This window comes from Rhododendron vialii, chromosome 13a (assembly GCF_030253575.1).
Source record: "Rhododendron vialii isolate Sample 1 chromosome 13a, ASM3025357v1".
Taxonomy (NCBI): domain Eukaryota; kingdom Viridiplantae; phylum Streptophyta; class Magnoliopsida; order Ericales; family Ericaceae; genus Rhododendron; species Rhododendron vialii.
In genome coordinates this window covers 4087440-4101494 of record NC_080569.1, presented here as the reverse complement: position 1 = coordinate 4101494, position 14055 = coordinate 4087440, and the positions used below count along the sequence as shown (strand labels likewise).

The 14055-nt window shown below is 40.9% G+C and overlaps 1 long non-coding RNA gene across 2 annotated transcripts; it reads left to right on the top strand.

Annotated features, from left to right (window-relative positions):
- The first annotated feature begins 7734 nt into the window (after positions 1–7734).
- Positions 7735–13609, top strand: LOC131314462 (uncharacterized). Of its 2 annotated transcripts, XR_009196406.1 has the most exons (4): positions 7735–8577; positions 8702–10531; positions 10839–11622; positions 12830–13609. It is a non-coding gene; the product is annotated as an uncharacterized LOC131314462 (long non-coding RNA). The 2 variants fall into 2 exon arrangements; XR_009196407.1 differs by lacking the exon at positions 12830–13609 and having other exon boundaries at positions 7735–8285; positions 10839–11658.
- The last annotated feature ends 446 nt before the right edge of the window (positions 13610–14055 follow it).

The window sequence follows — 14055 nt, the reverse complement described above, 5'->3', positions numbered from 1 at the left end:
GTGTCCACCTTCGGGCTTTTTCGGAGCACCCGGTGGAGATTTATCCCTTCTTCCACCTGGCAGGTTCTTCGAATCGTGTGGTGTTGTTGGATCTACTTCCACCATGGTCATTGTAGACACCCCAATCTGACTTCCCAATCGTTTTACTTTGTTTCTCGATTTCTTGTTTCCCCGATGATGAGTCAGGTTGAAAACAGTCTCGAGAACTTGGAATGGCTTGAGTTTGGTGTATGTGGAACCCATCCTTAAACTTAAAACCCTTGAATCAGAACCTGGACCTTGGGTTTGACACGCGCGCGACACTCTGGTACCCTCGCGCGATGGTATGTGGCCAGGTGGAGGTCAAAGTCAAATCTTTGACTGTTGACCCACACGGGGTTGCTCTGACCCTCGCGCGATGGTCTCACTATCTCGCGCGATGGTCAACACCTGTCGTTTTCACCCAGATTGCGTGGTGGTCAGGGGGCTACAGGCCTATGTGACCCCATTTTCGTTGGCTGAACAGCGTTCTGGGGGGGCTCCCCTTGCAACACCTCACCCCCCATTCTCCCATCACCTTTGCCACCCCACTTCTCCACCAAGCATTTGTGGCCAGCCTTGTTGGCTGGTTACATGGCTTTAGCTAGCCACCAACCAGCCCATTCTCCTATAAAGCCCCCCCCCCCCCCCACCCCCCCCCCCCCCCCCCCCCCCCATGCTTCATTGCAAAGGGTTACCAAGTTTCTATCCAAGAAAGGGTTGTAAAAATTCCATCCAAGAAAGAAGAAGGCAAAGCTCAAACACAAACACTCCATCCCACACTCACTCCCACATAATCACCCTTCAAGCCTCACCACCTCATTCAAGCCACATCCAAGACTCTCAAGCAAAGGTATAATACCTTTCTGCTCACTGTTCGAACCCCTGAGGGGGGCTGGCAGGGTCAAGGCTGGTAATCAATACCAGTTCTGGCCCTAAAGCTAGCAAGGTTTCAAGAGCCGTTACCAGGCATACCCTCGCGCGATGGTCCTGAACACTCGCGCGACCCTTGGGTCAGTGTGAGATTGGACCACGTGGGGAAGGGATGCTGGTCTTTAAGTTTATTGTTATGTTTATAGCCACTTTTAAGTCTTTTTAAAAGGTATTAGTTCACTGTTTTGCATGTTAAAAATCATTATTTAGGTTAGTTTACAGCCCCTCTAGGTTTGGAATGCTCTTGGGATGCTCTTGAATATGTCTCAGAGCCCTAAGCGTGCAAAGCAATTCCTGGAAGTCCAGTCTGAACAATCGCGCGCCTGTACCATAGCATCGCGCGATGGTTCTGTGCTTTACCAGGAATTGCCCTTGCATGAGCAGCTTGGCTTTGGCCTCTGTTTAGACACCCCCACTGTTTAGGGGTCGTGTTTTCTCAATATTTCCATTTACCTACTGTAATATTGTTTACTTTCAAGTACCCATAAAACTGCTTGGTTTGCACCTGGGTGAGCACTGGTCCCTCCAGAGCCCAGAAGGGGATAAAATTCAAAACATAGATAAGGCATCAACACTCGCACGAGTGTATGGTTTTGTTGCGCGATGGTTTGCTTGCATGCAGATGAACTCATGCATGCGAGCTGGCTATTTGTTCGCACCAAAATCATACACGGCACTGTGTTGATGTGTGATTGATGTTTTGAATTTTATTCTATTTACTACTTGTTATTTCATCAACCCATGCCGTATTTTCATCACATCCTGCAAATTGTTACAGTTTTTAATCCCCGATTAACTGTTTCCCCGCCCTAATTGGCTAAGAATTGATTAAATCAAATAGAATCGCAAACAACATTCTCGCAAATGCCTAAGTAGAGACCGATTTTCGGATCGGGCGAGAGGGGTTCCATAAAACCCTTCCCCTCTCGTAACCCGGCTCCCGAACCCAGATATGGTTATGACGGACTGGTTCCTTAACTTTTTCAAATCAAAAAGCGCGGCAAGTGCTTCGAAATACGGTTCTTTGGGTGTCGGACCTTCAAACCCGAGTGGCGACTCTGTATTTGGCGAGCGCTTGCTTCCCCGCTCGTGCTCCCTCGATCTGGGCCCTCTTTGTGTATTGGAATCCGAAAATTCCAAGGGCATGCTGCCCACAGTCATATTTCAAAGGGAACTCTTTCGCTTCCCATAGACGGCGCCAATTGTAGGGGGATGAAAATAATTGATACCTTGAACTGATGTTTAAGGTAGCAATTTGATTGCAAAACGGCTTCTCGTGCCTCTTGCTGGGAACCCTCGTTTTATGCCTGAACCCTAATTTGCAAAATTGACAAGGGGTGAGCGCACCTTTGCCTCTCGTGGCAAAGGCCCTTTGATCCCTAAGTTAGTATCACGTACTATCAGATGAACCCTAGTTATCAGTAGGTAGAACGTGTGTATATAACGTATTGTGTACCCTTTACCTCTAGGTTTACCTTATATTTATAGATTCATGGATGCTTGCGGCCCAAGTATCCGTGTTGCCCTAGGTTTCCTACCTCGTATAGGAAACCCAGGATATCTTGGATTCTCGTTCCCTTATCAGTTCATTACCTTAATCCTTGTAGGACTCTTTTCCATAACAAGTCAAACATCCCATTCCCGTTGGGTATCTTTTCCAGATCCTACATTCTCGGGATCTCATTCCTTAACGGAATACCACTGTTTCTGGACATTTCCAGAGTGTTCCCTTTACTCCAACATCTGATTGGATTTCTTTCCTTGTTCGGCTGTCTCATCGCCGAACAGACTGCCTAGACCAGTCACTTCACATGTAACTGGTCCTTTATCAATTATTTGGACCATTGCCTTCTTAGGAGCTCTCCTCCTGTTCGGCCTTCTCATTGCCGAACAAGCTACTTGGACTAGTGACTTCTCATGTCACTATTCTTTTCATTAGTCTCCTGGACCAATAACTTCTCATATTAACCAGACCTAGACCCCGTACAACCTTCCTGGACCAATGACTTCTCATGTCACTGGTCCATATTGCCGAACACTGTATAGCACGATGACTCCCCCTTACAACGTGTTCGGGCCCTCCTTGGGCCTGTTCGGGAATACCTCCCTACAGATCAGGGCAAACATGCGCAGAGCTAATGAGCAAGGATACACTCGGGTTGGTAGTGACACAGGCGCTCACTTGAGTGATGGTTTGCGGAGATGATTGACAATGATCGAAGGCAGTCTGGTTCAATCGGGTTTGAAGACCTATCATCGGGAGTTGCAATTGTGATTTGGGCTGCATGAGGATGATGATGGGCAACCGATACATGCTTGTGGAGACGGAGCTGATGTTTGGTACAAGACAAGCAGTATGAGTTTTTTGTGACGGTGAACAGGAGAAACAACAGTTGTGAAGACACACAGGAAGGGCACTAGAGTACGAGGAGTCATGACCTGAGATGTACAAGAGTGTCGGTTATCGAATCAGATTGTGTGTGGAATAGTCTGCAGATGGCGGGCAACTGGTTGTTTGGAAGATGTTCACGGGAGCTCTGGACAGAGGGATTGAGATGGAGACCAGACGATGCATCACTAGGATCTCTTCCTTTGTGGATATTATGACTGGATTCTCCTCAGGATGTGGGGCCGCATAAGGACAGATGGAGTCACGGGTCGTGTCCTGTGAGGATGCGAGCACTTTGGTCAAGGGGGTGCTGGCAGCTAGACTTGGAGTGACACAAGCACTTTGCTAGAGAGGCTGGACAGATGCAACGATTACCCACCCTAGGTGGAGGGGGTGATTGTTGGGGTCCACCCATAGTGGTGGGGTTATTTTGTGTAACATCCTTAGTGTTGGGTGTTGAGCGTATTTACCCTTAGAGTTTCTTATATATAGTTGTAAACCCTATTAGGATTAGCGTGGGACATAAATGTGAAGGAGAGGGTGAGGTGAGCATGGGGGGCCGGTCTGTGGCCTCCCGGAGAGGAACCGGTGTGTGGTTTCCGGAGAGTTTTTTCATCTTTATTGTATATTGTGTGAATATATAATCAAAGGGAGTTTTTCTCTGAAATCACTGCGTGGGTTTGTGTGTGTGGTATCCCTCACGGTCCTAACAAAATTATTTGCGTAAACACATTATTTTTGAGTTTGAAATTATCTTCTTAAAAAATAAGTACTCTTCATATTGAATTCCGGAATGGGGCTAAGGTTTTAGAAAAGTGAAACTGTAATGACTTAGAAGGATTTGAAGTTTTGACTAGTGACCTATTGGTAGGAATTTGGAATCTACGGGTACAAACCGGAAACAGAAGAAACAAAACTTTGGTCCACAAGAATTCTATCGGTAGAGGAGAAATGGTACTGGTAGGTGTCTTGGAAAAATTAGTAATCCTACCGATAGGGAATAAATCCTACCGGTACAAACACAAAGCAATGAGTACACATTATCACGGCAACAAAGTTCTACCGGTAGAGAAAACGTCTTACCGGTAGGAATCCAGAATTCTGGCGATTTTTCACCACATGACAGATTTTGATTCAAACCCACTAACAACCAATACAAGTTCGAACAAAGCATAGAAACACTCAAATAACATATAAAAAGGGGTAGAATTTCCTACCTTTAATATCCAAATCAAAATCGAAGAGGTTAAGCAAACCCTAGCTTCTGTCATCCCAAACCAAGCGAAAATACACCCAATCGAGCTCTATCCAACGGGATACGAGCCCCAATACGCAAGTAGGAGATGGAGTTGAGGTTGATTGTTGTGGGTTTGAGTTTGGAGATGGATTTTTTGTGAAATGGTGAGTGAGAGAGAGTGAGTGAGCCGAGAGAGGAGAGAGCGTCGAGAGGGATGAGATGAAAAATGGAAAAAAAAAATTCCCTAGCACACACTTATATACACTATATTGCACTAACACCCCCACTTTTTAATCCTTGCATGTTTAACCACCACATTCACTTTCACGTCATTTTTACCCTTTTCCTCAATTACAAACATTAAAATTAAATAAAAAAATTAAAGGTCTCTACATTCTACCCTCTTTAAAGAAATTTCGTCCCCGAAATTTAAATAACCAAGCTCACCAAGTCATGCATCTCATAGATATGCAACAAGTGTAACCATCAATATCATGCAACAAGTTAAACATCAAAACACTTCAATCTCGAGTACTTACATGGGTATTTATGCCGGAAACAAGTGCGGATACTTCTATCTAACCTCATATTCCCTTTTCCACGTCAACTCCTTGCTACCCTAGCTTCTCCACAAGACTCACACCAATGGTATTGTCTTACCCCTCAATACTTGATCGCGCGTACCTAGAATACATATCAGTTCTTCCCCATAAGACGTATCGGCCTCTAATTCGAGTTCGGACCACTCTAACACATGCAACGGATCCGGTTCATATTTCCTCAACATAGACACGTGAAAATACGTCATGAACACCCGATAAACTCGATGGCAAAGCCAAACGATATGCAACCTCCCCAACCTTCTCAATGATGTCAAACGGCCCAATATAACACGGTGAGAGCTTTCCCTTGTTCCCAAAATGAGACAAACCTCTACGCGGTGATACTTTAAGGAATACGTGGTCCCCCTCTTCAAATGACAACGAGCGACGACGACGATCGGCATAACTCTTTTGTCTGCTTTGCGAGGTTAATAATTTTTGGAGAATCACCTTTACTTGTTCGGTCATTCTCTCTTGAGCTTCCTTAAGGCGTTGACGAATTGCTTTCAAGCTATCAGAAGTCTCCTTAACCATATCCGATCCTATAAGCGTAGCCTCTCCCAGTTCGGTCCAACACACAGGCGATCGGCACGGTCTTCCATACAAAGCCTCATACGGTGCCATTTCGATACTAGATTGATAGCTATTGTTGTACGCGAACTTGACTAATGGCAAATGATCCTCCCAACTACCCCGGAAATCCATAACGCAAGCCCGAAGCATATCTTCCAAAATCTGAATCGTTCTCTCGGATTGCCCATCAGTTTGAGGATGATACGCGGTACTAAATAAGAGATTAGTGCCCAAAGTGGCTTGCAAACTCTACCAAAAACGCGCGGTAAACCTCGGATCACGATCGGACACGATGGATACGAGAATCCCATGAAGTCGAATGATCTTTCAATATACAAACGGCTAAGCGCATCCACAGAATCGATGACCTGATTAGGCAAGAAATGAGCGATTTTGGTCAAACGATCCACAATCACCCATATAACATCATGCCCCCTCGGCGATCACGGCAAACCCGTAACGAAATCCATGGTCACATTTTCCCACTTCCACTCGGCCACTGGTAATGGTTGTAGCTCTCCCGCGGGTCATTGATGTTCCGCTTTCACTTGTTGGCATGTGAGACATTTAGACACAAACACCCCCACTTTTTAATCCTTGCACATTTAACCACCGCATTTACTTTCAAGTCATTTTTACCCTTTTCCTCAATTACAAACATTAAAATTAAATAAGAAAATTTACGGGTCTCTACAAATATCATAAATTCAAGTGGATAAAAAAAAATAGTGTGAACGACTAAAAGAAGAGTGTAAGAATATTTTCCTTTTATGTACTCAAACTCGAATTTGAGAGAAAAAAATCGCCAACGTGCACTCCATTCGTTGACTCAAACCTTTCTATCAAATTAAGGGGAATTTTTCATCAAAAATTTCAGGCCTATTCTCTCCCCTTCCACATTTACAAGGGAAATACTACGGTACACAAATACGTGCAATGTGCATTCTTATAATTAAACCACTAGAGAGGCGTATCATAAGCATAACATAGGCATAACCAAAATCATTGAGACGCGTAACATTTACCAAATAAGTGCATACCTTATGCACCCAGGCATAACCTTAACCATTGAGACCATTACGAGGCATAACCTTTTTTTTTTTTGGTAAATGAGAGGCATAACTTAACCATTGAGAGATGTAACATATTTAGTTATACAGGGTGTGTACCATAGCCATTCTCTGTTTGCAATCATGCGATTAATGAACACCGTAGCATATCCTTTACTCAAATTCTAGCTTAGGTTTTGGTTTGCCCATTTGAGTTGTTTTATATTAAATGAAGTTTTTACTCAATTTTATGCAACTATTTTCGGAAGGGCCGGAGATTCTCTATGACCGTTTACAATGCCGTGTTATTTTTCATATGTTATTGCTACAACATATAGCAGTCATGTATGAAATCACGACTCCAATGGTGAGGTATATAAAATGATACAACTTAGTTACGGGTATTCTTGGTGCTATATTTGGCACAAATTTTGCCCTTAGATAAATGTGGAAATAACTTCGGTGTCCTCGGTCATCCAAGATAAATTTGCCATGTCATTTTTTTTTTCCTTCTCCAGACAAACGGATTTCAGTCATCCTTTTCGCCCCCAAAAAAAAAAAATTACTCTTCCCAAAGATGTTGGTCCATTATCACTAGGGCTATAAACGATCCGAGCTAAGCTTTGTTGGCTCATTTACTAAACCAACCAAAAATTTGAGCTCATGATCGCCAAGCCAAGCCCTTGACAAATCAAGCTTTTGTCAAACGAGTCGAGCTTGACTTGGCTCATTTACTAAACAGACCAAAAACTCGCGAATTGCTCGGTTCGTTTACAACCTTAATCATCACGTATAATGAGGGGTAGTTTCCCAAATTGACTATCTATCTATCTATAATCTATGTATAACTCCTTGTAAATGTCTCGGCTGTTTGTCTACTTTTTAATTCCAAAAATATCCCTATCCCTTTTAATTCCTTCTGGAGCTGCCCCTTCGACGACTCGGTCTGACAACTAAAACAACTGTGCGTACATGTTTATAGAGTAAACAGTTGTGACCTTCCACACCACTCCTCCCAGAGACAACGATCTGTTACGAAACCATCGGCAGGCTCGGCACTCAAACATGGTTTTGGTAGTTGTCCCCCGGAAACTCCATACTGAGAGAGAGAGAGAGAGAGAGAGAGAGAGAGAGGAGAACCTTGAAGAAATTGCGTTGTGTAAATTCGAGGACGACGTTGTTCGCTAGCGGCATTCAAAGGAAATTTTACATCTGATTCGAATTGAAGCTCTTCCTCGACGAACAAACTCTCACCATCTTCACATCTCACCTTTCAAATGAATTTTGGGACTGTAATTTACCCATCTTGTCACGAGTCGTGTGCCGTCGAATGCGAACACAACACACAACATCCTTATTCCGCGAATTAGGACATTGAAAACGCGTGGACATGGCTTGTTTGGGATTTATTGTTCAACCATTAGGACAATCCTTTGAAGAAATGGTTGATTAATGACCTTTCATGATCAGAATAACTCAAATTGGTGAGAACTTTTTGTTATTTTTTTACGTTTTTGTTTTTTGCCAAAATGTATCGGTAAGCATCTGCCAAATCCATTTCATTTACCACTCCATGGCGATCCGGTTTTTACTTTGAAAGTTGAAATTGAGTGTAGTTACTCCAATATTGCATTGCCCATCTTTTATCTCCCTGGTTTCATTCAATTTGTGGTTGTACCTAACCTTGTGGACTTCAACTTCATGATTCTTGGAAATGGAAAATTTGAAATTGGTTTTTGGGCTGCCCAAATTTCGCCGCCCAAGAGTATTCGCATAGTAAGTTCAATAAACTTCCATTGTTGGGATGTTATGCCCACCAACTGTTCAACAAAATCCCTAAAAATTGTTGGCTGTTTCATTTGAGGGCTTTCTTTTACCCGTTGGGCGATGTTTTTTGCAGCCCTCCCAGTTTCTATGCCTTTTGAATTTTGGGTGGTAGGAATGGTGGACAAAGAACCTTTTTGCCATGGCGAGGAGTGGGTGAGGAGAAACCGGTGGATTTGATGGTCATTGGTGTGAGGCGTGTGCACAACTTCGGTTTGGAGGAGCGAGTCGGGGTGAATTTTGATTCAGTTTGGAGTAACAGGTAACTTCATTGCAACAAAACTTTGATTGCATACGGTGAGTGTTGCTTCAAAACTTCATTGCAACAAAACTTTGATTGTATATGGTGAGTGTTGCTTCCATTTCACCATTACTTTATTTTCTATTTTCTGGCTGTTTTCTGATTAAGAGACCATGTTGCTCATGTAAACTTAATGATCATAGTCCTTCGGTCCTTCCATGTGCTTTGCCTGTTGTTTGATCTGATGATCCAATGACAACTCATTTCATCATTACATTGTTTTCATGAGTTCCGACAGTTTCATTGTTGGGTGTTGGATTTCATGGGTTTATTTTCCCGTGGTGCGAATGGACCACTAATTTTACCGTTTCATCATATCATATGTGCCTAAACTATTCGACAAAATGTCTGGTCTTTTTTCCATTTTAAGTAACAAGAAGCCTTAGATATCATATTAGGCCCAAAAAGATGCTCATCGATGAGTTCAATGGTGGGTTACAACCCCACGAAAATGTCTAAATAGAAGATTGGGATTTTGAAGGGAGTGAAAATTCATAGTGGAGGGAGTTAGAGGATCCCTCTAACATGCGTGAAAAGGAGTCGCTTTATTTGTTTGTGTGTTTGCATTGAGAACTCCATCGCCCGAAACTGCCTTCATTTCCAAAAATAATACCTGGGCATAGTTTTGCATAATATCTTGCAGAACTCAGTACTCGGTGAATATGGGTGTCTTTACTCTCTAATAGGTTGTTCTTGCTGCTTCCTACGTCAATTAATTTCTTCTTTGTATCTACCAATGTAAATGTGTGTTACTACTTACTAACTACTTTTGGTTTCTGCATATGCCACATACCCACTGCCTTGAGAGAGCTATCCCTCCAGATGAAGAACATGATTTATTTAGCAACTTTTATGTATAGGTTGCTTTGTTGCTTACATCAAGAACATTGAGGCTTACGTCATCAGTCCCCACAGCTACAATATCATTTCTTTGACTCAATTAACTGTGATCTTTTACCCATTTCAAGCCATTTTCTCGATTGACTGTGATCTTTCATTTTCAATTTTCTTTTTACTGGGCATCCATCCAAAGGGGCCTGGCCATTTTATGAGAAGACATAAAGAAAGTGGAGACTTATTCTCAGCATTCAGCATTAGCAAACACATTAGCATTTTGCATGAAGTTTTTTTCCCCTACTTACCAATCTCAAAAGATGTCCAAACATAAAAACACCCTATTATTTGTTCACACATTTAAATGTCCTATTATCCTTTCTATTTATCAAGCTTTATGACTGAAACCAGTTGATGCATAGATTTAAGAACTTCATCCCCCCTTAGGACCCAAAAAAATGCCTTAATTACCTAAAAAAACAGCACGTGGATGCAGGTGTAGTTATACAAAGACTATCGGAAGAGAAATCTAATAACAACACAATCCAAGATCAATTAGCAGATATGATGACCCAAAAGCATCGCAACCTATACCAGAAAAGGTCGAGCAACAGTGCAAATTTTCTTGGATTCAGCTAAGTATTGTCGTGCTTTATTTGTGTGTGTTAAAAATTTCGACTTCCTAAGTACAATCTACGAGGCATATACGTGACCATTTGAAGCTCAATGAGATTATCCCATTTGGGATTGTCTCAAATACATATCCCACATGTATCATACTTGCTCTAACGCTGGCTTCCTAATTATCCCCTTGTCATCTATGTGAGTTGTATTGATATTCTTTGCTAGAGAGAAAAGGTCAACAAAAAGGATAATTCCTATTAATTGTGGCTAACCTCAACATGCTGCAAAATTTATGTCTCTCACTAGAATGACAGAATACTCAACTATGTTACATGGCTTGTTGGGAATGCATGAATTATCAACACTTGGTAACGCAGATGCCCTAAATATTAGTATCATGTTCTGGCTTGTGGTTTGGTAAGCAGCCTTGTGTTTTTTCTGCCTTCTAATGCAGGCTTGCAGGTGCCGCCTTTTAGAATTTGTGTCAATTCCATCCGGCAAAGGTCTAACTTATTGTTCCCTTGTGAACTTCAAGAGATAGTATGTATACAGAGATGTATGGGGTACTTAATTTGAGTGTTTTCAAGAATCAACTTTTCGTTGGTCTATCTGTCTGTTTGTGTGTCTGAGTGTGTTATGGTAAAAACTAAGAGAGCATAATCATAAGTCGTGAGTTTAATGTTCCACTTCACTTTTTTCCTTTTTTGATATTGCTCTTCACTTACTTTATACCTAGAGTTTGATGGCAAGACGTATAACCCTATGGGTACGGGGTGACCATTATTCTTCAACATGTGTAGTTCGTTATCAATTAATTCATCTTCGAAATGTCCAGTATTCCCATAAAGCCTTGTGTCATGGATTTATTTTTCAAAGGTAGGTGGCTGTTCTTTTAGTTTCTGTTCTTTTCTTCTATGAAATAGGGTTGGTAGTTGCCACAAACTATTTTGTAATTGTCTCTATTTGTAGCATTTACTGAAGGCAACAATCTTGTTTGGTAAGAAATTGAAATTAAAAAATCAATACTCCTGGTCATGGTCATGCTAAATATCAAGTCTGTCATCCACTAGCTCAAGATTTGACAACTATATTCATCTGTTCTTTTCTTTATTGCTTTTGTTGGTTAGGTTAAGCATTGGTTTCTCATGGCACTATACAAGAACTGAAGGATCCACTACGGAATCAAGTTATCAGGTGGCGACTGATCTAGAAGGCTGAAGTAGGATCAAATTGCCAAGGTTGGAGATGCTATGTGTGTGTGGGTAGATCATAGTTCTGAATACCGTTTCGGACAGGGTACCGGTTTTCCTACTGGTATGGTACGTACCGGTACCTGTCAGGTACCGGGTACCGTTTCGGATTTACCGCAACTACAATATATATAATAATTATATATAATTATAATTCAAAAAAATCCCCCATACCATGAAATTCATCATAAAATATCTATATTAAGACAACAAAATTCACCATTTGGAGTCCAAAATCAAACATTGCAAGTATATAAATCGCGCAGAAAAATTCTATTAACAATAATACTTGTCATAAGACGTTGTTACTGATTCACAATCATAATAAATAAATTGTTGTTGTTGGAATTTTGGTGTGAAGTCATAAAATATTGTGTTTGCCTTTTTGTCCCACATTGCTTAGTTACAAAACTCTTTTCCACCTTAAAAGACTTTGCACACTAGTGAGCTTGTGAAGGAAAATCCTAAGGAGAGGTCTCGCGCGCTCGGGAAAACAGACCATGGCCAAATGCAATTTGGAAAAACTGATTCGGAAATCAATTAACAGGGTGCGCGTCACGGGTTATTCGCGCGCAGGGGGGGTGCAAATCCGGGATTTTGAGCCTCGCGCACGTACTATAGATAAGCCCACGTTTTGCCTAAAATTTCTTTTTAAATTGACGTTCTAAACAAAACTATTTTTTTTTTAATTCACGTTCCAGAAAAAAAAAAAAACAAAACCAATTTTTTTTTCCCTTTTTAACGTTCCAGAAAACACAGAAAAATCTGCAACATTCCGGCCGAAATTGCCGGTATTCGTTTTCCGGCCCGGAACGGTATTGGGGTGTTAGGGTACCGGTTTTCTTCAATTCCGGTACGTACCGGTAACGGGATTGACAACTATGGGGTAGATGGTGAGTCTCTGTGTGTGTGTGTGTGTGTGTGGAGACAGTGAGTCTTGCTTCATATGTACCATTACTTTATTTATATGTTTCCCAACTGTTTTCTGCTTGAGGCGACTGATATCCCTCATGCATACTTACGAATAAAGCCCTCATACGTGATTTACCTACTAAAAGCTTGTGCACATTCAAAAGCTACTAAAATGATATGAAGAAAGAAACACATGCAAACAATTTGAGATTGGATATGTTTGTTGGAACTAATAAATAGACTATATTGTGACATTTGAGCCTGTCTTTTACTGAAAATGCAGGTAATTGAGGAATTTGCAAAGATTGATATGCTTCTCAAGCCCAAGAGTGGGGAGACGAAGAGGAGAAGAAAAAAAGTTCAGGTACACCAGAACAATGTAGTACAAATTTATGCCTGAATCCGATGGAGCTGGATCACTCTTAGACTCATTCAGAAGTAAAAAGACAAGCAGCAGCTTGGCAAATTAATCACAAGTGGAGTTTTTTCCCTTGCTCTTTTTGGCGGTTACAAATGTGTTTGACTTAAATTTTTTTCCTCCAATCAATGGATGGGTCAACAAAGATGGCAATGTGTACATGGGCCTTGTATCCCTTGTATAATGACTCTGTTTCTAACATGTAAGCATATTTATACTTGGGTAAGTTTCATAATGCTAGATTGTACATACAAGCTTCAAAGAAGTTTGGAAAGTTTCTTTTAGAATCTTGCGTGTTCTTTGATTACATTTTGAGTATTATTTGGATACTAATTTTGCAACGTGGTATTGCATTAAAATAATGGATACATAGCCAAAACCTGAAATTCAACACCGGCAAAAGATCTTCGAATTCTCAATTTTCAGCTTACAATCACTCAAGAATGAAAGGACGCAATTACTCCATACCATTCTTCTACCTGGTTTGTATCGATCCAGTTTTGTAGAAATTGAAGTTCCAAACCATTACTTACAAACCCAGGAATTGAGGTTCTATCATGATCAAATCAACGGACTGAACCAATGACTCTGTGAATTACCAAAACCTTCAATTGTCTGGTGTAGGTTATATGTATTCAGGTGCCCAACCACTAGTAAATACTTAAAGTCCTAGAAGTTCTAAAAGTTTTGTTTGTAGGTGTGTTTTGTTAGGGAAAAAAGCTCAATCCGTAATAAAATAAAATAAAAAACATTTTTATTACTTTTAATTAATTTTGAGAAAACTACCCCTGAGAACTTATGTATGTAATACTTTACGTTTGAAGTCCATTTTTTTTAATAAAGACGAAAAAATTAGTTTATTTTTGTCTTTATTAAAAAAAGGTTTCACTCTTAACTTTTTACTTGTTAAATTTCTCTCGTCATGACAAAACAATAATTCACAAAAAAATGACAAAAAAATTAACAAATGTGTTTTTTTTAATAAGGACAAAAAAAAAGTCATTTAGCTTATTAGGCCAAACAACCAATCCTCTCAATCAAACAAGCCAATAGAACCTTACAAACTTGTATTAAATTATTCTTATCGTGTT